Here is a 25,412-nt window from a genome sequence, read left to right on the forward strand (position 1 = left end):
GCCATAAAAAGGGCTTTTTGGGGTGCTGTCCTTACAGCACAGATCAGATGAGTCCTTCAGGACTGTAGTGGACACTGAATACACTAGCCTAGCTATAGATTTCCCTACTAAATCAGCAGCAGCTACACTGTCCCTCCTCTCACTAACAATGCAGCTTCCGAATGAATCTAAAATGGCTGCTGTCCAGGAGCTGGGAGGGTCTGGGAGGGAGTGTCTGCTGCTGATTGGCTGTAATGTGTCTGCAGACTGTGAGATACAGGGTCAGAGTTTACTCAATGATGACGAATAGGGGGCGGATTGAACATTGCATATGTTCGCCTGCTGCGGCAAACGCGAACAAGCTATGTTCGCCGGGAACTATTCGCCGGCGAACAATTCGCGACATCACTACCTGACACCTTATTTGCCCAGGTCCACTCAATAACTTGCATATGGAGGAGTAAAAGTGTATAGGGTTTTACAGATTGGTTTGTTATCCCGGTTCTATTTGTGAGAAATCATGCAAACTCCCTAGCATGTCCACCAAAAGTATACCTCCAGGGTCCCATTTCAAAATTAGGTGTCCGGATAGGAGTAACCCTACAGGTGAAGAGAATGCCTTGTATGTCCTGTGCCAGGTTTCAACGAATAGGTACTGCTATCGTCGTAAGGAATTTCTTGTTGGTGTTGTAATTTTTTTCTTAAGGTCTAAGAGTAGAACACTCATGATTAGTGATAGAATCTCTTGTCTCCTCCATGAGTGCATGGAGACCGGAACCTTTAAGCTTATCTGAATAATCCATTTGGGTAGGATATTCTTTTGCAACGCTCGTTACCAAGAACTCTTCTATAAGCTGCTCAGTCCCCTGACAAGTAGTAGAGGCCGGGCCTCAGTGCATCACCACTAACATCACCGCCATCAGCTGAGCTCAAGCAGACCTCTGTTGAGGGTCCGATGCTGTCCACAGGACCAAATGCTCCATTCAAAGCTGCAGTGAACATAAGCTGGTAAGAATCCAGGAGTCTGCTAAGTCCAATCAAAATTTGGCGAGCGCTCTCCATAACAGTTATAGCTGGCAAGAAAAAGCAGAGCTTCCTAAAAAATAGGTATGTTTCCAATCATATAAAAGAGTATAGGCTTAGTTATTGTGAATAACCGATATTCCACTTGGGCGAAAGTATGGCTGCCGTCTATGTAGCTAAAAACAGTCCTCCGGTCTCAACTTTAAGTTATTGCATCGGCGAAGAAGATTAGCATTAACCTGGTGCTAATTATGAGTTAAGGAAGTAACCCCTTAATTTAAGGATTTAATTTTCCTCCGATTGATGTCCTAATGCGATGTCCTAATGCGATTTTAAAGCAATTAGACCCGGAGCTCTGAAAGCATGCGACCATCGATAGTCGTTGCTGTCCGCACAGATGGCATTTAGGAAACTAAGCATTTGTTATCAAGCCCTCTGCAAGTAACACATTTTCTATTTTCCAAGCATCTGAACAGGGTGAAAGAACGATTTTCAGTCCAATAGTTTGGACACATTGAAAGATCATCCTACGTCTAATACATTGATCCGCAGAGGGGATTTATTTTTGTTTTCCAAATTTCAAAACACAGAACTTTTCGTCAATCAAAGGGACAATAAACAAAAATGTCTTTCATAATTAAGATAGAACAATTTACACAACTTTCCAATTTTCTTTTATTATCTAATTTGCTTTGCTCTCTTGATATACTTTGTTCAAAAACATACCTAGGTAGGCTCAGGAGCCTGACTGGTGGCTGCACATATATGCCTCTTGTCATTGGCTCACCAGAATGAACCAAATTTGCTAATAGAAGTAATTTCGAAAGTGGTTTAAAACAATATGATCTATCTGAATCATGACAGAGAAATATTGAGTTTCATGTCCCTTTCATTTATTTTTAGCTGTAGTTTAAATGCAAAGCTCCGTAACTCCCATTCCTCCAAAACATTTGCTCTAAAACCATATGAACTCTTCCTTGTTTGCAACCACACAGTGTGTTTATGTTTGGTTTAAGAGAAAATGTAAAAGTTTCAATGCTATACTAAGTATATCCATGCAAAATAGAAGCTGTAAAATATGGAAAGCCCTATGTAATGAAAGAGTGATACATTTAGCCACCAATCAGCAAGTGCTACCCAGGTGCTAAACCAAAAATGGGCCAGCTTTTTAGCTTACATTCCTGATTTTCAAATAAGGATACCAAGAGAATGAAGAAAAATTGATAAGAGGAGTAAATTAGAAAGTTGCCTAAAATGTAATGCTCTATCTGAATCATGAAAGAAACAAATTGGGTTACTTCTACTTTTAACAAATTTTAAAAAACGTGTATATAGCAACTCAATAGAAATGTCTTGTAATTACAAGGTGTGTGTAATTGTCCCGTTAATCAGGCAACGGATTTATCTTGGATGATGCTGCACTGCCAGTGATCTATTGGCTGTGCCTGCTAAAAACAGTCATGAGAAAAGCTGGCAAAGCAATATGCACAAGGTGATTTATATATGTAAAACAAAGCATATTACAAGTTGCGAAAGCACACAGGCAGGATTACAGAACAGTGGATGATTAAATAGTCTTGTGTACAGTAGCAGGCTACGAAATCTATAATTAACTAAGAATAATCAGGGGAAAGCGCGAACGCAGTCCCCCACTACCACAAATTATGCAGTCGAGTCTCCCACATTTGGGGAAATCGCAGGGGTCAACCCAACCGCAGTGCAATGGATGGATCTCACCCTGGGAGAACCACCTTCATGATCATGGTATCTCCCCTGCCAGGTAAGTATGAGTTGTAGCGTCAATAGAGCAGACAGCTGTTCCAGTGCTACTTACTAAACATAAGGGAGCTTCTATACTTTCAGTCACAGCTGACCAGAGAGATAAATACATTCAAATACTGGCTAAAATAGATCAGGCTAGCCCTGTGAATCCTTTAATATGAAAAAAAGAAACCATTAAATTGAACTGTGCATTTAAGAAGCTGCACTCCCAGGATACATTGCAGCACACATATTTGCATGTGATGATGTCACAAAGGCAGCCTGCCAGTCTGCTGTCAGTTCACAAGCATTATCACCCACCTCATTGCTGCAAAGGAACTAAGCCAAACAGACTTTTCACAGAGTATCAGTGCACAAAATCAGCTTCAGCACTCTGTTGGTACAGATGGCAATTAACCTCTTAAAGGGACAGTATACACTAATATTCATATAACTGCATGTAATAGACACTATTATAAAGAATAATATGCACAAATACTGATATAAAAATCCAGTATAAAACTGTTCAAAAACCTACTTAGAAGCTCCCAGTTTAGCTATGTTGAAAAGGTAGCTGGAAAGCCCACTGCAAGTGGGAAATAAGACACTCCCCCCTCCCCCTTCTTTTGCATATGAAAAGACCCTTTACACAAACAGGAGCAAGCTGGAGCAGGTAGCTGACGGTATTCACATAAAACTTTGGGGATTGGTTAGGAGTCTGAAAATCAGAGCAATGTTATTTAAAAATAAGCAAAACTATAAATTTAAAAAAAAAAAAAAAAAATGTATGGGCTATATAAATAGATCTACAAAACATTTATGCAAAGAAAAAAATGAGTGTATAATGTCCCTTTAATACGGAAGCCCAGAGAGGCCATGCATTTTTATTTATTTTTTAACTTGTTATCTCAACATAACAAGTTTTTTTTTTTTTTTAAATTCTCTTTTTATTGATTTTCAAAAAAGATAAATGACAACATGGGTACAAACAAATATCATAAGTAAATCTCTGGGCAATATTACACTTTATCCTTGTATTAAACAAAACAATATAAACTATATATCATTATTATATTTTACTATTGTCTTCAATCATCATATAACTACAGGTATGTTAATATTAAATCCGTTCATATCAACAAATTATATCCCCTCACATTCTGACCGCATTTATAGGCCAAATTACACAAAACAATATAGACTGTGTGCTTTTGAAATATTTACTATTATCTTCATAGTATCATCCTATAGCTGTAGATATTTTAAAAATAAACCTATTCCAGACGATAATTGTGTCTCCTCTACTCCTGACAGTATTTCAAATAATATGTCTCTTGGACTTATATGTTGAGTTGCCAAAGACTTAACCAACTGCCTTCTATCAATCTGTAACTCATCTATCTATCTTTCCCTTAACTTCCTCCTTTCTTATCATGATATATCTTATAAAAGTCTGTGTATCAGTTCCAACGTAGTGTTGTGTTAATGCTACAAAGTATAGATGAGTCATGACTAAATATCCTTTTGTCTCCTCTTATCTGTCAATGCTGGACACTTTGTCCCAGGTTGTTTTGGAGCCTCCACTCCTCCCCCTCAGGACAAGTATTAAGCCAATAATTGGGCAGAGAACCGTTTACTATCAAAGTCATAAAGGGGAGTGCATTAACCAATGGAGAAATGAACTGTATTTGAAGAGGAGGGGGCCATGATAGAATGACTGTTTTCCATTTAGCAAAGAAACGCCTGAATTGTTTATCTGAAGTTGGTTTCAAATCTTGTAATTCAATTAGCATTTGTAGTTTCATAGAGTTAGAGAATTCCGATAATCCAGGGGCATCAGGGGATTTCCATCTCTTGAAAATTAGTGCTCGTGCAGTGAGGATTGCTATATTTATCAGGCACTGTTGTCCTGATTCTGTTCTATTCTGCACTAAGAAAAAAATGTGATGTGGTGTCAGTTGGAGTTTTATATTTAAAAATTTATTTAACCAGAAGTTTATTTTGGCCCAGTATTGGTTAATTTTTGGACATAGCCATAGACAATGTAGTAGATCTGCTCTCTCCTTGTTACATTTAGGGCAGTTACCCGCTTTCTCCCCTTTTGTCCATTTACTTATTCTGTATGGGGTCAAATAGAAATTATTGATTATTTTTGCTTGAGTTTCTCTCCAGCTAATAAATGAAGTGGCTTTTTCAGCCTGCTCTATACTATTTTGTATTTCTGTCTCCAGAATTGTTGGAAAATTTTGAATAAAATTATCTTTGAGTTTGTGCACGTGGTTTATTCCTGTTTTAATTAATACTGTTTTGTACCAATATGAAATTGACCGTTTACCTGCTTTATACAGTTTAATCCCTGAATCTATTTCTGGTTTATTCCAGTCAGAGTCTTCTGGGGATGTTATTTGATTAAAATAGTTCCGTATTTGGAGATATGCATAGAAATCTCTTGGTGGTAGACTATATGAATTAGACAATTCCTGGAAAGAAGATATTATTTGTGCTCCCTCTTTTTTTAACTGAACAATATAGACCAGACCGTTATCTCTCCATTTTTTGAATACCGCATTTTCTATTCCTGGGCTAAAATCCACAGTACCTATAATTGGGAGATGTTTAGATGTCTGATAAGAGTAGCCCATTATCTTGTGGTATTTCTGCCACGCCTTTACTATATTCGCAAAAGTGCTCTTCTGAATAATATTACTCGGTAACTTATTATAGGGATAGTGTAGGATGGCTTTTAAGTCAAAAGGTTTTGATAGTTCTGACTCTAATCCATAGTATGTTACATAATTAGCTTCTGTTATCCAATCTACACCAAACTTGCTTAGTGTTACCCAGTTATATAATTGTATGTTAGGGAGTGAAAGTCCCCCATATTTTTTAAGTTGAGTGAGCTTCTCAATCGACAAACCATGTCTTTTTTTTCCCCATATAAATCTTGCACATAGATTATTATATCTACTTATGTCCTTGTTTGTAATAAGTAAGGGTAAGTTTTGCAGTAGAAAAAGCAACCGGGGGAAGAAAAATATTTTTAGAATCATTATTTTTGCAGAGAGTGAGAGATATTGAATATTCCATCTTTTCATATCAGTGGATAGTTTGTCGAATAATTTGTTGTAATTAAGACAATACCAATCTTTGGGGTCTCTACCCAAACTAATTCCCAAATAATTTATGTAATCTACTTCTTTAAAGGCGTGGTTTAAATAGCTCTTTGAGGTTTTGTTTATCCACAATATTTCTGATTTATTAGAGTTGATTTTGTATCCGGAGAATTGACTGTAAACTCTGATTATTTCCATAATTTTTGGGATGCTAGAATTGGTATTTTGTAAGAATAAAATTATATCGTCTGCATATAGTGAGGTGACTAAATTTTGTTTACCTAGCTTGATCCCTTTTATTTCATTTCTCAATTTGACGGCCAGTGGTTCTAAAGCTAAATTAAAAAGCAGGGGTGAAAGAGGGCAACCTTGTCTTGTTCCCCTAAATAACGTAAGATATGGTGTTAGCTCTCCATTAATTAATAATTGTGAACGTGGTTTGTCATAAATTAACTTAAGAAAATTAATCAGATTCCCTGTGAGTCCAAAATTACTGAGTGTAGTAAACATGTGATCCCATACGACGGAATCAAAAGCTTTTTCAGCGTCTAATGTTAGTAAAGCTAGATCTGGTTTTCTATTTTTGTTAGGCTGCTGTAGTGTGTGAAAGTAATGTTCTAGGGTTAATAGTACTCTACGGGTGTTGCGTACTACGTTCCTTCCAGGCATAAAACCTGATTGATCTTCGTGAATTATGTCTCCTACCGCTTTCTTCAATCTGTCTGCAATGATTGACATACAAAACTTATAATCGTTGTTCAACAATGATATAGGTCTATATGATCCCGCATCTTCAGGGGGTTTCCCTTTTTTATGGATTAGCGTTATTATTGAATCAGTAAAATATAAAGATTTCATTTCATTACGAGTGTAATAAGTGTTGTACAGTTTTGTAAGAGTCGGTGAAATATCATCTTTTATAATTTTGTAGAACTCCGCTGTTAATCCATCGGGCCCTGGTGCCTTATTTGTTTTGGTTTTATTAATTGCTAATTTAACTTCTATTTCTGTGATAGGGGCGTTGATCTGTTGTAGAATATCGGATGATAATTGTGGTAATTTAATTGATTTCCAAAATTCTGTTTTGTCTTCTGTATTTAGGGGTACTCCTGCGTAAAGTTGTTTATAAAATTTATAGAATTCGTTACAAATTTCGGAGTTTTTTGTATATGCTTTAGTGCCTATTTTAATTAGTGTGATCAAGTTTTTACTTTTTCTATTTTTAATGATTTTTGCAAGATGTTTAGCAGCAATCCCCTGATACCCCTGGAAGAAGTCTCTCGTCTTTAGGTCTTCATTGGCCCACTTGTCTTTTAGGAATAATTCCCTTTCTAGTTTAGCATTAGTATATCTCTGCCATGTTAATGTATCTGGATGACTTAAATATCTACTATACATATTTTTCAGTTGATTAGCGAGTTGAAGTTCCCTATTTTTACTTTTATTTTTTATCATGTAAGATTTAATTTCTCCTCTGAGAACAGCTTTTCCTGCCTCCCAAAAAGTTTCTATCTTATTAGTATATGATTTATTTAATAAATAGTATTCCTTCCATTTTCCGCTTAACCAATTTGTAAATTTCTTATTGTTTATCATATAACTGGGGAATCGGAATGTATTGATACTCTTTCCTGATGTTTGTAATGTCTTAATTTGCATGGTAATAATTGCATGATCAGATAGTATTATCTCTGCAATCTGTGTTTCGATATCTAAAGCCAGCAAATTGTCCTCTATCAGGAACATATCTATTCTAGAAAAGTTTTTATACGACTTAGATTCACATGAAAAGCTACGTGTATCTGGGTTATGTAGTCGCCATATATCTTTTAAGTTCAAAGTTTTAGCAAATTCTCTCAATAATTTTGACTCCCTTTGGTAAGCACTTTTATTTTTTAAGCGAAATCTATCTGTCTCGGGGTCCATTACTAAGTTAAAATCCCCAGCCACGATTAGATTTTCCCCCATCAGAGGAACCAATTTGTTCTTAATTTTGTCCCAAAACTGTGTATCTAATATATTTGGACCATAGATGTTACATATTGACCATTTCTTTTTATCAATTTCAACTTGGATAATGATATATCTTCCCGCCATATCTAATTCTTGACTTATTATCTTATAGGAGATTTTATTACTGAACATTACTGCCACTCCACATTTCCTTTTCTTACATGGTGTCGCAATGATTTCTGAGACCCAATTAGCTTTTAATTTAGGGATCTCTAACTCTTTCAGATGTAATTCCTGTAAGAGAATAATATCTGGTCTGTGGTATTTTAATCTTTTTAGGATATGTTTACGCTTAATGGGGGAAGATATACCTCCCACATTCCAAGAGACTATATTCAGAGCTTCCTGCATTTTATTTGTTTTTTATTATCAAAAATAGTATAGTATTTTATTTTCTGGTTTTCTATAGTCAAGACAGTCAGATTATCAACCAATAGATAAAGGAAAGGTAGCATTCAAGGCCATATAGAGTCATAAGGGAGAGGAGTGGAGGGCCAAAACCTAGGTATACCTGTGTCACCGAGAGGAGTTTGCCTTTCCAACTCATTGCTCTTATAGCTATTTGAGTGTCTTAAAATAATAAAAACAACCGTCTTAAAAAAGCACATAGTGTAAAATATTATCAATTCCATTGTGGTAAGCCTTTTTCATCAATGAACCTTCTTGCGAACCTTGACCCTTATTTTGTTTGAAGTTTAATGTTTCTTTTAGCACAATAATCCAAGACCTCTTCTGTAGAGTTTAAAATAGTCAGGCCCTCTAACTCAGTGATTATTATTTTAGCTGGGTATCTTAGGGTGGCTTTACAACCTGCATTTAATAAATTTGTACAATGTGGTGCCATCACCTTCCTTTTTGATGTGGTTTCTACAGAAAAATCTTGGAATATGTGTATTTGTCTTGGGCCTAACATTAAAGGTTGTATTTTTTTGTACTGTTTCATTATGTTTAATTTGTCCTGTCAGTATATTTATGAAAATCTTAGCAGTGCTATCCAAATAATATATATAAGTTTATGGCAGGGTTATAAACACAATACAAAGAAATAGAAACCCTTATCAACCATGCACCTACTAGACCATACAATTAATATAAATATCTGAATTCTTTTATTTAGTTAATATCCATAAACATATTGAACTATATTTGCAATAAAAGGAAACTAAATAAAAGTTTATATGCGTTAGAACCAACTCTTAAGATATGCTATTCTTCTTACAAAACCCAGAACAATATACCTTCACAATTCAGCCTTATTTATTTAACACAATGGGACTAAAAACCTTTAACATCCAAGCAATACAATTCTAAACAGTGTTTATAAAACAATAGGATAAAATATATATTCTGCTATTTAACTGCAATTTATCCTAATACAAAATTAACCGACAATATCAGAACTTGTATAGATGAGTTACTTAGCCAATTCAGACACAGATTTGAACAATACCTAGGCTTATAACTACCAATTTAAAATACAATATACTTCACCAATTTTGAACCAATTCGTAGCGGTCTTTAGGTCATCTCATTTGAAAGAAGGTTTTTGCACAAATCAAGGATAAGTTTTAAGCTCCTTGCTGAAGTGAACTTTTTTTTTTTTCAGGTATATCGCAGCCAAAATCAGATCACTAATTTTCAACAAGTTACAGACAACTCTCTCTTGTGCATTCAACACTCCCATTATATAATCATTGATGACATCATGTGGGTGGCACTACGGGAGCTGACCTTCCCATTGGTTATCTGGGAAGTCTAAATCGGATTGGCCCTTGGAAATTTCATTTTTAACAGCCAGAAAGAATCTTCTGGCTGTAGTTCTCGCAACATAACACCAGGTGGCAGCATACAGTACAACATAGCAATACAATACAGCATTTCTGACATTTTTAAGCAAGTTAATTTTTTTTTTATAAAATGGTTATTTAATCAGATCACACTCTCTGCATTAATCATATATAACCCCAATTACAGATGGTTAATATTAGGTTATTTTTTCTGATTATTCTGATACCAAATATGTTATATTATTAACATTTTATTATATTAAGGTAATTTAACACTGCTAATTATTAGCTTAAAATGCATTATAATTTTATCAGTATTCTGGCATTTCTTTGCAAATAACAGCTTATTTTTAATTCAGTATTGTACTGTATTCCAAGTGAATCCTGTCTATGTAGATCTGAAATAAGAAAATAAATGTTAATAATCACTTCTCTTCAGGTCCATAAACATCTATTCATGTTTTTAAACACACAGAGGCTAAGTAAGATCTTTTGTGTTTTCAAAACATATAAATATATATACACACATATATATATACACACATATATATATATATATATATATACACACATACATGCACATTCACTTCTATGTAGATTTGAGATTATCTGTCTGAAAAATATAAACAAAACAGAATTTATTACACATTTTTGACTGATTAAAACAGTTACCTCCCAAGCTTAGCAAATACCCATGTAATAATAATATAGAATTAGACAATTTCCCAAATTTCTATATTTAATACATTCTGGGGCATGTATTTAAACAGAGAGAGAAAAAAAATGTTTATTTGCTGTCTGCTTACGTGACTTCCAGAGTCATACCTCAGCATCTGTCTTTGTTTTCCAAGGCCTTTATTGCTCCACATGGGGTCAATCCATGAGGAGTTGTAAGAGTCTTTAAAACAGCATATTTCCTGTTTAGCCAGCAGTGCAGATGAGTATTTGATTTTATTTGTGTCACCTTCCCCCAAGAGGGGTTTTTGCAGTAAGTCTTCAAATAGAGATTCAGTGAGATAGAACTGTTGTATCACACGTGTCAAATTCCAAAGGGGTCCTTGAACACATTCTTTTCTCACCTCACCAAATGTTCTGAGGTTATAAAAATCTGCATATATAGTCAAATGAATAGGGTCACTGAGCTATTTCCTTTAGAAAAGAAATGTTTGTGTTTCAAAAAGGCTCTACTGATCGTCAATCCTGATAGACGTGTATTAGAAGCTGTGTTCAACAAACTCATGTTTAATTAATCCTGAGTTCTCATCTAACATATACAGTGTATAAAATATACATATATATATATATATATGTACACATATGTAATATTCATCATAATATTCATATACTCTGACATAAATCCCCCTTCCAACTTCAAATAGATGTAGGACACATGTATTTGAATTGGCTTAAAGTCAGTGGTATTTGATGAGGATCAACCGTATACCTCATAGACAGTCTCTTATGAAGAAAGTTTGTTATTTTGAGCTTTCATGTTTATCAGTTAGGCATCTTTAAATTACAGTATGTCTTTAGTGCATTTGGGGATATGACACTTCATTCTCCCTCTATGACTTGTAGTTGGGACCTGGGATGACATGCTCGCAATTGATTGATATGGACCCATTTATCTATGAAACCTTCATTTTTGGGAATTCTTATTTTATAGGCCACTGGAGATATTTTGTCAGTAATGACGAAAGGACCTTTCCATGAGGGAAGAAATTTCTTCTCCCTAACCTGATCTCTTCCAAAGTTATAAAGATAAACTTTATCATTTATTTCATATTCCTTTTTGGATGTTTTGAGATCATAATAGGTTTTAGTGGCAGTTGCGGCTCTTTCTAAATTCCTTTGAGCAAATGCAAATGCATATTGCAGGTGCTTTCTTAGGTTCTCCACATATTGATGTGTATTGGCAGCATTTATCAAGTTTTGATCTGATGTACGGTACAGCAGATGCTGAGGTAGAACCATTCTTCTACCAGTCATCAGTTCAAAAGGTGACATTTTGGTAGCACTACTTGGAGTTGCTCTTAATGCCATTAAGACTAGAGGTAGTTTTACATCCCAGTCTTTACCTGTTTCACTCACAAACTTTTTGAGGATTTTAACAATGGACTGGTTGTAACGCTCTACACCACCACTTGAGGCAGCTCTATAAGCAATATGGAGCTTTCTTTTAACCCCTAGTATTTTCCACATTTTTGTCATCACTTCGCTAGTGAAGTGGGTCCCCCGATCTGACTCGATTCTTTGGGGCAGACCAAATCTGGAAAATACATGGTTGATGAGCAATGCTGCACATGTTTCAGCACTATTGTTAGGTGCACTAATGCACTCTACCCATTTAGTGAACAGGCATGTCACGGTTAACATGTATTTGTTACCTCTTGATGATCTTGTTACTGGGCCAATAAAATCAATTTGTATATCTGACCATGGCATTACCATCCCCCTTTTCTGCAATGGCGCTCTATGCGTTGGTGCAGTGGGTTGGAACTGTGGACAGATTAAACACCCTTGACAGTAGGTTTGAACATCTTTCAACATGTGTGGCCAAAAAGCATAATCACGCAATATTTCATACGTGAGTTTGGCACCCCGATGACCAGATGTGGGAGCATCATGGGCATGTTGAAGCATTAGACCTCTGAACTTGGTGGGTACTACCCACTGCTGGATGCCAGTTTTGGAGGTTCTAATTAACAAACCATCCTGTAACTTGAATTGTGATCTAGATTTCATTAAGATTCTAAGATCTTCTTTGCCAATGCAATCATCTTTTGAGATGGGGTTGCTTTCAGGATCTTCTATGTGTTTATAGAAGATGCCTACAATGTGGTCTTCTTTTTGACTAGTGATCAGGTCCTCACTAGGAGAATCCTGACTCCATTGTACCAAATTAGGCTCACTCTGTTGTTTTGCCTGGTTTCTGGTAATGGCTTCTACCTGAATTGCACCCATTAAGTGGTCAATATTAAGGAGTTCTCCAGTTATGGCTCCTTGTTTGGCTAATGAATCCGCAAGGTCATTGCCTTCCTTATCCGGACCTAGAATTCTGGAATGACCCTTGGTCTTTTTCCAGTGTATGGTTAAATCATTGGATACTACCAGATTATCAATCTCGCAGAACAATTTGCCATGCTTGACTGGTTTGTTATTGCTTTTCTGCATGCCATTTCTTTTCCAAGTTGGCAGGTATTCAACAAAACTGTCACGCACATAATTTGAGTCAGTTATGATCACAAATTCATGAATACCATGTTCAATAGCCATTCCAATGGTTTTGAAAACAGCAGTTAGTTCAGCAACTTGACTGGATCTTGGTCCAATGTTGAAACCTATAGATATATTTGGGAATCCATTTGCCCCCGTTATACCAATGCCAGCGACTAATCTGCGCTCATTATCAATAGTGGCATGGTAAGAACAACCATCAACATATACCCAAGGTAATGTTTGACAATGGTCCTCATTGTACATTTTATATGGGGAAAGCAATTGTTCTTCCAAAAAATCATCTTCTGATAATTCTTCCCCAGGATTTCTAGCAGTACAGTCGTGGAGCTCAGCAAGCCCTTGTGCGACTGGATTCTTTTTATTCTGCTTGTAGCGAATTTCTAATGGCCAGCCTTGCAAGGAAAGAGTCCACGCTGTTATGCGGCTAGTAGACAAATTCCCATCTCTTATTCTCTCACTTTGCAAATATAGCAAAGGCTGGTGGGCCGTTTCTACAATAATTTTCTCGCCCTGTATATAGCCGCGGAAATTTTGTAGAGCCCATACAGTAGATAAGAGGGCTTTTTCGCAATCGTTAAACTTTATTTCTACTGGGGATAGATTTTTGCTCGCATAAGCAATGGCTTTGTTCAAATTATCATGCTTTTGGTATAACACAGCACTCATGCTTACATCTGTGTACCCTGTTTCTAAGTAGAAAGGTTTACCACCTTCAGGGTACGCTAAGCAAGGTGCTTGAGTGAGTTTTCTCTTCAGCTCTCTGATGGCTGTCTCTTGAGACTCACTCCAGTGCCATTTCACATCCTTCTTTAGAAGAAGTAGTAGTGGTTTAGCTAATTCCGCATAATTATCAATGAATTTGCGAGAATAATTCGTCATACCCAGGAATGATCTCAATTCCTTTAAGTTAGTTGGGTTTTTAGAATTCACTATAGCTTCCACCTTTTTCTTCTGGGGATTTAATCCATCAGAGGTAACTTCATGTCCCAAGAAGTTTACACGAGTGCGGCACCATTGAGCTTTTTGCAGGGATAATTTGACACCTGCCCTTTTAAGTTGGCTGAGGACGTGTTTAAGCTCTGCAATGTGTTTTTCAAAGTCTGTGCTTTTGATTAAAACATCATCCACATAAGATAAGGTCCCCCTTTCCAGTGCGTCAGGCATAGCCTTATGCATGAATACAGCAAATTCATGTCCAGAATTTATGTATCCAAATGGAAGTCTCTGGAATGCATACTGAATCTTTTGGAAGGAGAATGCTAGCTTATATTGGTCCTCTTCATGTACCTTTATGGTCCAATATCCCTGTGCACAATCAATGGCAGTGAATATTTTGGATCCCTGCATTTGTGCTAGGCACTGGTCAATGTATGGTACAGGCCAGCCAGACATGTATACTCGTTTGTTTAGCTGTCTTAAGTCAGCACACAAACGCCATTGTCCATTGGGCTTAAGGACACCTAGAATAGGATTATTATAAGAGCTGTGCACCTGTCTGATAATACCTCTTTCTTCCAAATTCCTTATGATCTCTGCAAGAGAATCATATGAGGCTAAGGGAAGTCTGTATTGTTTGACAAATACAGGTGGCGCATTAGGATCTGTTTGTATTCTTGCAATGTGTAAGTCTGTGGTACCACAGTCATAAGAATCCTTAGCGAAAATATCCTTGTACTCCATCAGGAGTTCTCGCAGCTGTTGGCGTTCATCATCGCTAGAACAGCCATTAGCTAAGGATATTTGCTCTTCGACTATTTGCTGAAATCCTGGAAAGATTTCAGGCTGTCCTATTTCATAGGCTTCTTCCAGTCTAGAGGTGAGATCCCCTTGATTATAATTTACATTGCTCCCATGACTCTGGGTATTGGGGTAATCTTGCTGTTTGATTGGCTGATCAAACACCAGAGAGGCTTCTTCAATTTTACAGATGCCTTCCTCTGAGCTGAAGGGATAAATAGACTGAATATTAAATAGACCCTCTGGCATAGATGCAAAGGATTGTTCTATTAATTGTTCTTCAGTTAGGTATCCTTCAGGTATTAGCCCAATTACATTATTCTGGAATCCAAAAGTGTAATAACTTGATTCCAGTGCATATCCTATGGTAGTTCCCTTGGATAATGTTATATCCTGTGGGGTCATGTTATGCAACAATAATATTTATTGGAACAGTTCCAATATTCACCATAGGAGTGTAGGTTACTGAGACACCCAGATTTTGTATTCTATGGGAGAGGCAAATCAGTGTTTCAGAAGTTTTTAATTTCTGACCTCTCTTTACCTGTAAGGGTAAAAGAAATTTATCAGCCCCAGCAGGAATTATAACATCGCTAGATACCTGCATATTCACAGCATATGGCAATTGCTGGTTTGATTTCAGGGCTGCATTTTCATCCTGAAATACTTCAGGGTCCCCCTTTAACCTGCTCCAGAGGCAAGAATTAATCAAATCTATTTGTATGGCATATCTATGTAAGATATCATTGCCAATGTATATTTGATTATGGGGAGTATTTAAAACTAAAAACAGGTGCTTCACTGACTTATTACCAATAGAGATAGATAATAAGCACTTAGCTGTGATGTTATAGCTTTCAGACCTGTCATCCAGGCCGTTGACACAGTGGTCTTGGGGAGAAAGATATTTAATCACTTTAGGTTCAGCTATTTGCGCTAATAAACCTTCGCTTATATAGCTAGCTTCCTGTTTTAAGTTTATTTTAGCATACTCGGTTTTACCAAGGTCATGCACTTGTATAGGGATAAATAGATCCTCTTTAACTCTCTCAATCCCTGTGAGGTATTGAGTGTGGCCTCCCCCCTTAGGGATTTTATGATCCCCCTTGTGGAGTGATATGGTTAATACATCGCCATCTAGGGAAATATTCGCTATCTTTCCAGGCGAAATTTTAAAAGTATTACCATCAGAGCCACTAAAAGGAGTCTGATCATCTATTTGTAGGATAGTGATTTCAGGTACAGAGTTATTCCTGAAATGAATCTCCACAGCATCTGGTTTCTCTTCCACCACGTGACAGCTATGTCGGGTGCGAGATATACCAGATTTTTCATAATTGATAGGCCGTTTAACTTGTGACCAAATTACATTATTTATGCAATCAATTATGGTGCTTAATCGCTTCAGGAGATCACTACCAATAATTAAACGATCAGTTGGCAGATCCACTATAATGACAGGGTGTCTTATGACCCTGTTCCCCAATTTAAATTTTAACCAGGCAGTACCGTAGACTTTTAGGGAGTCACCCCCAACACCTATTAGAGAACCGTCAAATTCTCTTATTTTGGGTTTGTGGGGTGTTAGCTCATTTAGCTGTGTGTAGTACCTGTGGGATAAGATAGTTGCCTGTGACCCAGTGTCAATTAATCCCCTGATAGGGTTGGAGACTGAATCTTGCAGCTCAACTAGTACATAATATCTTCCTGCAGTTTCTATCATTTCACACATAAAATTTGCATTCTTGTACATCTGTGGGCTTCGCCACGTTTTACCTGGATCCGCTGTGTCATTCGATGCAGAGGAAATTTCATACCTACCTGTTTCCCCTATGACAAGGTCAGCTGGGTTCTTGTGTACTGCATCTGTGGAAATAATGTTAAGAGAACACTGCAGAGGAAAAGTTTGGTTAATTTTTCCCGGCTGATATCGCTCATTGTCACAGCTAATTTGTCCGTTTCCGGTCTGTGGGGAGATAACATGATTAGTATCATTGATATTTATTACTACATTTTGTATATCTCTCCCCTCCCCTTCAGGTGATACTGCAGTATTTATGACTGTGCCTGTGGTCCACTGCTGACCACTGGCTGTACCCCTAAAAAAGTATTGTTCGGTTGCTGAGCCGTAGATTTTTGACTCATATTAGCGATTTGTTCGCTCAACCGATTTAATTGGGTAAACAGCATATCTACCTGATTGTACAAGTTACCTCTACCCCTGGGCCTATCTCTTGGTGCCCCATTGTACTGATTCCTGGACCATTGGGTTCCCTCAGAATCAGGGCCACTATTTCTATTCTGGCGTGGTTGCCCCTGGGGTTCAGCTTGTTCAGCATTAGTACTTTGGGGAGCATTATATACCTGGGGTGTCTGGTTACCCTGAGAATATCTTCGCCGTCTATTGTATCTACCCTTGCGCGGATACCAATTATTTGGTGAGTATTCTCTTTGTGAGTAATTATTCACCTGATTATGTCCCCCACTTTGGTTATAGTCTCCCTGCGCCTCAACCTGTGTAGGGGGAGGGGCAGAATTAAACCTCTGTGGAGATGGCCTGTTTTGACTGGCCACCTCTGCATAAGTTCTCTTGTTAGACTCCAAATTGAGGGGTTTAGGTGACACCCTAGTTTCTGCTACAATTTTGGGTTTTGATTTCTTTTTAACCCCCTGCTCACTGGACTGCTGAATAGAGTATAATTTTGTACTCTCTTTGATCAGCCATTCCAATGAGCAGTCCTCATCAAAATCTCTAGCTAAGTTAATTTTGATGGGTGTAGGCAGTGCTTCAAAAAATAAATTTACAAATTCTGAGCCGTCAAATTTGGGATTATCTTCAGCCATACTGTACGCATTTTTCAATACAGAAAGGAATTCGACTGGACTCTGATTTGCACGACACTTTAAACCATATACCGCTATTTTCGCGGCAGTTTTAGTGCGATATTGCCCAAATTCTTTTCTGCATTGTTGTTTTACCCCATTCCAGGAATGAATATTCATATCCTTTAGTGAAACAAAGAATTTGTGATGCTTACTGTCAAATACCCAAGGCAGAAATTCAATTTTCAATTTCTCACTTGTAACATTCATTATAGCTAACGCATTTTCAAAAGCCTGTAAATGATCAATTACAGATGTTGTTCCCTTATTGGAGAATATGGGTACTGCGCGTTGTACGAAGGTGATTATTTTATGGGAATCATAGACTTTATCAGACTTATTTTGGGATTCTCTGTTAGAGTTTCCCTCCCCCGCATCAGCTGCGCTACAGCTGTCCTCTGGATTTACATCCTGAGGGGATTGTCTATTTGGGAAATCTACTTCTGACCCGTTAGGGGTCATTTGTCTATGTTGTTCTATATATTTTCGTACCTCGTCCCTGACGCGTTCGCTAAAGGAGTTAGCATTATCTGTATTATTCTCACTGCTAATATAGGGGTTTTCATTATGGCGATATGACCTTTTTAAATCGCTTAATTCTCTCTGGCTTTGCGCAAGCTGTTTATTTAAATCTTGTATCTGCGCGATTAAGTCCATATTGTGCTTATCTAAGGTGGCTAGGTTTTGGGCAAATTCATCCATTTTATTTTTGGCTATTTTTAAACCCTCTTCGCGTCTGCATGAGGAACGAATACTATTTTCTAGCTCCTGTATTTGCAATCGTTTGTCTGTGACACAAAACGACATTTCGTCAATTATGCATATTAAAAGGGGCCAAGATTTTAGTATTAGTTCTTCTCGCTTTTTGGGATCTTTGCATTGATTAATCATTAATAATTCCTGGAAGAATTCATTCTCTTCATTCCACATATTATTATTAACGGTAATATTTTTAGCCCTAGTTTCAAGCGTATCCATAAAATCATTTAATTCACCCGCAATATTAAACTTCCCTTTAAGGTAACTTAAGATATCTTTCTTAAGGACCTGACCTTTAGTAATAGGTATGGTTATGGGACCATTTTCATTGCTATGTATAGAATTAAATGAGTCACTTCTGGCTACGGACATTATTATATTGGTTTAGTACTTAGTTAAACTAAAACGCTAATACAATTTTTGCCAATAAAAAGAGAGAAGGAAAATTTTTATATTTCAAAAAAAAAAAAAAAATATTATTAATTTTGAAATATGAAAAATTAATATTCCAAAATATGAGAAATTAATATTTTTGATTAACTTTGAAAATATGAAAAATCAATATTTTTGATTAATTTTGAAATATGAAAAATTAATATTTTTATTAATTTTTCAAAATTAATCTTTAATAATATTTCAAGATATTAATGTCAATCTCGAAATATGAAAATTAATATTTCAACTTTTCAAAAAAAAAATTATATCTTCAAAATATTAATATCGAAATATGAATTTTTTTTTTTTTTTTCCTCTTTTATAATAATTTCTATTTACTTACAAATATATTATATCAATTATGATGGAATATTAATAAATCTCAGAAAAAGTGCCTCCAATTATTATGTCAGTATATTTATGAAAGTCTTAGTAGTGCTATCCAAATAATATATATAAGTTTATGGCAGGGTTATAAACACAATACAAAGAAGTAGAAACCCTTATCAACCATGCACCTACTAGACCATACAATTAATATAAATATCTGAATTCTTTTATTTAGTTAATATCCATAAACATATTGAAGTATATTTGCAATAAAAGGAAATGAAACAAAATGTATATGCGTTTAAACCAACTCTTAAGATATGCTATTCTTCTTACAAAACCCAGAACAATATACCTTCACAATTCAGCCTTATTTATTTAACACAATGGGACTAAAAACCTTTAACATCCAAGCAATACAATTCTAAACAGTGTTTATAAAACAATAGGATAAAATATATATTCTGCTATTTAACTGCAATTTATCCTAATACAAAATTAACCGACAATATCAGAACTTGTATAGATGAGTTACTTAGCCAATTCAGACACAGATTTGAACAATACCTAGGCTTATAACTACCAATTTAAAATACAATATACTTCACCAATTTTGAACCAATTCGTAGCGGTCTTTAGGTCATCTCATTTGAAAGAAGGTTTTTGCACAAATCAAGGATAAGTTTTAAGCTCCTTGCTGAAGTGAACTTTTTTTTTTTTCAGGTATATCGCAGCCAAAATCAGATCACTAATTTTCAACAAGTTACAGACAACTCTCTCTTGTGCATTCAACACTCCCATTATATAATCATTGATGACATCATGTGGGTGGCACTACGGGAGCTGACCTTCCCATTGGTTATCTGGGAAGTCTAAATCGGATTGGCCCTTGGAAATTTCATTTTTAACAGCCAGAAAGAATCTTCTGGCTGTAGTTCTCGCAACATAACACCAGGTGGCAGCATACAGTACAACATAGCAATACAATACAGCATTTCTGACATTTTTAAGCAAGTTAATTTTTTTTTTATAAAATGGTTATTTAATCAGATCACACTCTCTGCATTAATCATATATAACCCCAATTACAGATGGTTAATATTAGGTTATTTTTTCTGATTATTCTGATACCAAATATGTTATATTATTAACATTTTATTATATTAAGGTAATTTAACACTGCTAATTATTAGCTTAAAATGCATTATAATTTTATCAGTATTCTGGCATTTCTTTGCAAATAACAGCTTATTTTTAATTCAGTATTGTACTGTATTCCAAGTGAATCCTGTCTATGTAGATCTGAAATAAGAAAATAAATGTTAATAATCACTTCTCTTCAGGTCCATAAACATCTATTCATGTTTTTAAACACACAGAGGCTAAGTAAGATCTTTTGTGTTTTCAAAACATATAAATATATATACACACATATATATATACACACATATATATATATATATATATATACACACATACATGCACATTCACTTCTATGTAGATTTGAGATTATCTGTCTGAAAAATATAAACAAAACAGAATTTATTACACATTTTTGACTGATTAAAACAGTTACCTCCCAAGCTTAGCAAATACCCATGTAATAATAATATAGAATTAGACAATTTCCCAAATTTCTATATTTAATACATTCTGGGGCATGTATTTAAACAGAGAGAGAAAAAAAATGTTTATTTGCTGTCTGCTTACGTGACTTCCAGAGTCATACCTCAGCATCTGTCTTTGTTTTCCAAGGCCTTTATTGCTCCACATGGGGTCAATCCATGAGGAGTTGTAAGAGTCTTTAAAACAGCATATTTCCTGTTTAGCCAGCAGTGCAGATGAGTATTTGATTTTATTTGTGTCACCTTCCCCCAAGAGGGGTTTTTGCAGTAAGTCTTCAAATAGAGATTCAGTGAGATAGAACTGTTGTATCACACGTGTCAAATTCCAAAGGGGTCCTTGAACACATTCTTTTCTCACCTCACCAAATGTTCTGAGGTTATAAAAATCTGCATATATAGTCAAATGAATAGGGTCACTGAGCTATTTCCTTTAGAAAAGAAATGTTTGTGTTTCAAAAAGGCTCTACTGATCGTCAATCCTGATAGACGTGTATTAGAAGCTGTGTTCAACAAACTCATGTTTAATTAATCCTGAGTTCTCATCTAACATATACAGTGTATAAAATATACATATATATATATATATATGTACACATATGTAATATTCATCATAATATTCATATACTCTGACAGTCCTGAAAGTTTAAATATTTTATTATGACCATTCTTGGTCTTATGTTGCCATCTGGGTATTTCCTTCTAGTTCCTGTTCTGTGTGCTCTCTCAACGGATAGTCTATCTAGTGGTGCATGTAGCCCTAGTAATTGGGGCAACGTTGTTGCTCCGAATGTTAATAAGTCTGAAAATTCAGTGCTTTCTGGTAGACCAACTATTCTGATGTTACTACGGCGGGATCTGTCTTCGAGATCATCAATTTTAGATTGGAGGCTATTAATTTTACTCGTATAATTTATAATGGTATAATGGTCTCCTCTTGTATATTAGATTTATCTTCTAAATCAGAAATTCTAGATTCTGCTTCTATTAATCTCTTTGAAAATTGCTTGATCTCGAATGAGAGTCCCGCTATCTCTTTCTTTACAGAGTCAAACTGTGGGAGCAATAATTCCGCTAGCTGATTAAGCGTCATTTGTTTTTCAGGGCTATTTGCTGTAGGTGCTGATTTTTCTGATGAATTGTCTAGACTTATGTCAGTTACCATTTTTCTTTTTTTATCTTTTTTAAGTGGCATTACTGGGGATCTGGATTTAGTGGTTGTGATATATCTTTCCATAAATTCTATATTAATCTCTAGGTTAGTGTACAGTGATACAAACTATAAGTGTAAATACAAATATACCAAGGTGCAAAGCAAAAAAAAAAAAAAGGAAGAAAAAAGGAAAAACTTAAACTTGTAAGTGTTGGTGTAGGGTGAGTAAAGCCAAGTGAATAAAAAAATAATGTGATTCTTAGTGTAATACCTTTTATCCCTTGCTGAAGGGAGGAGAAAAAGGAGAAAAAAGAGAAAAAAAAAAAAAAGATGTAGTGTAGTAGTGCTTAAGACCCCTTTCTATGCGAGAGGTTTTAACTTATGGTAACTATACTCCAGAACTCTTGCTCATAAACCATAAATTAAGCCTAAATCACCTTTTTTTAAAAAGTATAGTATGTAGTCAGTAGAAAAAAGAAAATAAAATAATATGTCTATATGATATTGGTTTCTGTTCCCATATAGCAAAAGCTACTATATAGCTCTTGACCGTATACTGCTTTTTTGAGGTCTAAGGTAATTTAGCTTACTAGACAAAATCAACAAATAGCTAGTACTTTCCCTTTTACCCCTTTAGCTAGACCTATTACCCAAATGCTCTTCAGTCATAATGCATCAAAACCTTTTTACAAAAAATGCATAAGTCATATCTTATGGAAATTTAAATTATTAAGCAGATTTAGTATCGCCCCTTCCTTCAGATCAAAGGGTATATTGAACCAGATCTTTATGGTTGGCTGTAGGTCTGGGAATTTTTAAATGTTCCCTTCAGTTTCGAGTTAATTAAATTGTCTCTTGAAAAGACCAGATCAGGTAACAATCTTTAAAGTGTTCCACGCTTATTAATTGGCTTTTTTAGATTTAGTCAGTGTTCATTTATCTTGAATTATAGCTATCTGTAGCAAAGATAGCTTCGTGTCCCAAGATGTTATAAGGGATAATATACAAACACTTGAAGTAAATACATCTATCGTCAGGTTTTTAGATAGATCAAAACTTTTATCTTTCTCTTGTCTTATGTATCCACCTTCTGGCAGCAAAATAACAAAGATGAGACACCACAGAGACATAAACAGTCAATAATACAGAGGTACTGGGTTGCTGTGCGCCTGCACAGAAAGTTTAGAAGAGCCCACGATGTTGCAATTATGTATGTTACTTATAATATTAAATGCTTTGCTGTACCGAAGTACAGTAGTGCAAACATGTCTTGTTGGTATTTTTGCTTTTAAAGACAGAGGAACTTAGAGTGGTTAAGGTGCTTACCTCCCTACTTCTTCATGGCTTGTAGTGACTTACTTTGAGATTGCTGATTATAGATGTGCTTTTTCCAAAAGATAGTATTTTAAGCCGATTTCCACCCGTGTACTTTGCACTGAGCCTCCTCGTTTCTGTAATTCCTTGCGCTACTCCTGTAGCACGCTTACATGTATATTTTCTGGCTCCCGGGTATATCTGCTCTGTCATATGCCGGCTTGCGGGGGGGGGGGGGGTAGGTAGGTAGAGATGCGTTCTCTATCACCGTCGTCGCTGAACTCAGTGTGACTGTTGCTTTTCTCTGGATGCCTTTTACCCAATTTAGACTCTCCGTCCACACTTGCGGATGACGCTTGTTACCACCGGATGGTCACTTGGTGTTAGGCAAGCTTGTTAGCGTACTGCTAGTTGCCTCTGTGGTGTTATCCTCAAGTAGTAGTCCAATTTACACGCTGTTTTTGCCTGCCTCTGTTACCTTGCTTGTGTTTGTGGCTAGGCCTATCCAGCCTGTACAGGAAAAGTAGACTTCCGTATTGTGTCCTTTTTTCCCCCAAACCGAGGAAGTGTTTCCCGGCAATAGGGCTTTATGGCGGGGGGTCAGAAGGTATTCGGCTCTACACCATCGAGAGCTAGAGCGCGCTCTGCGTACAGGACGCTCCTCCCACCGGAAGTCTTCGGCATCTCAACATAACAAGTTATTTCTCTATAACAAGTTGTTTTTTCTCTATAACAAGTTGTTTTTTTCTCTATAACAAGTTGTTTTTTCAAAATAACAAGTTGTTTGCCAATATTTTTGTTACTCTCAGAGTGATACATTTGTCTGGCTAGATTTCAGTCAGGAAGTGTTGAGGGAGCATAAAGATTGCAAGGGAAAGCAGCTTTCCAAGCTGTCACAGGAGCCTGCAACCTTCTACCTAATCTTCCTAGCAGTGTAGTGTGCTCACCAGCAGCCAGAGTAAGTACTTTTATTCTCATTCAGGACCTGCTACTAGTTAGATCATGAGGGATATTTTTTTATTGCCTTGGTTTCTCCTAATCCTCTCACTTCACTGAAGTTGCTGTCTGACAGGGCTCCTCTCTCTCTCTTTTACTAATGTGTTTATCTATACCTATCTATGAGAATCTGTACTTCATGTAGTCTTTCCCTGGCTTTGTTTCCTTTTTTCTCTGCTTTTTTTTTCTCTTCTCATGAGTGTCTCCCTCTGTCTAGTTACATCTGTGTGTGTTTTACTCCCTCTGTCTAGTTACATCTGTGTGTGTTTTACTCCCTCTGTCTAGTTACATCTGTGTGTGTTTTACTCCCTCTGTCTAGTTACATCTGTGTGTGTTTTACTCCCTCTGTCTAGTTACATCTGTGTGTGTTTTACTCCCTCTGTCTAGTTACATCTGTGTGTGTTTTACTCCCTCTGTCTAGTGGCTCCTGTGACAGCTTGGAAAGCTGCTTTCCCTTGCAATCTTTATGCTCCCTCAACACTTCCTGACTGAAATCTAGCCAGGCAAATGTATCAATCTGAGAGTAAAAAAAAATATTGGCAAACAACTTGTTATTTTGAAAAAACAACTTGTTAAACAGAAAGACACATGGAAGGATATATATAAAAAAGAAGAACATTTGAGAGAGGCAGGAGATGCTGAAACACAGTGGGTTGAAGAGTAAGGCCATATAGAAAGAGGGAGTAAAACACACACAGATGTAACTAGACAGAGGGAGACACTCATGAGAAGAGAAAAAAAAAGCAGAGATAAAAGGAAACTAAGCCAGGGAAAGACTACATGAATAAATAAAAATGCAATGGCCTCTCTGGGCTTCCGTAGCATATTCTTCTTTATAGTAGTGTCTATTATATGCAGTTAAATGAAAATTGGTGTATACTGTCCCTTTAATCAGACAACGGGTTTATAAGACAATAGGCTGCGCTGCCAGTGACCTATTGGCTGTGCCTTGTGAAAAAAGCTGGCAAAACAATATGCACAGTCACTGTTAAGGTGCAAATTACAGGCTGAGAATTCACACTGACAAGACAAGAGAGTTGCAAAGAATGAAATGGTGTTGTGCACAGTAGCAGGCTAAGAAATCTATCATTTACAAAGAATAATCAGGGGAAAGCGCGAACGCAGTCCCCCACTACCACAAATTATGCAGTCAAGTTCCCACATTTGGGGAAATTACAGGGGTCAGCACACCCGGAGTGCAATGGATGAGCCTCACCCTGGGAGAACCACCTTCATGATCATGGTATCTCCCCTGCCAGGTAAGTAT

General features: G+C 36.3%; 2 non-coding genes across 2 annotated transcripts; both read right to left on the reverse strand.

Annotated features, from left to right (window-relative positions):
* Window positions 1-2,626: 2,626 nt before the first annotated feature.
* LOC128650505 (U1 spliceosomal RNA) lies at window positions 2,627-2,790 on the reverse strand. The gene has a single exon (XR_008400802.1). It is a non-coding gene; the product is annotated as a U1 spliceosomal RNA (small nuclear RNA).
* A 22,459-nt stretch (window positions 2,791-25,249) lies between these two features.
* LOC128650524 (U1 spliceosomal RNA) lies at window positions 25,250-25,412 on the reverse strand. Its single transcript, XR_008400820.1, has one exon. It is a non-coding gene; the product is annotated as a U1 spliceosomal RNA (small nuclear RNA).

This window comes from Bombina bombina, chromosome 2 (genome assembly GCF_027579735.1).
Source record: "Bombina bombina isolate aBomBom1 chromosome 2, aBomBom1.pri, whole genome shotgun sequence".
Taxonomy (NCBI): Eukaryota; Metazoa; Chordata; class Amphibia; order Anura; family Bombinatoridae; genus Bombina; species Bombina bombina.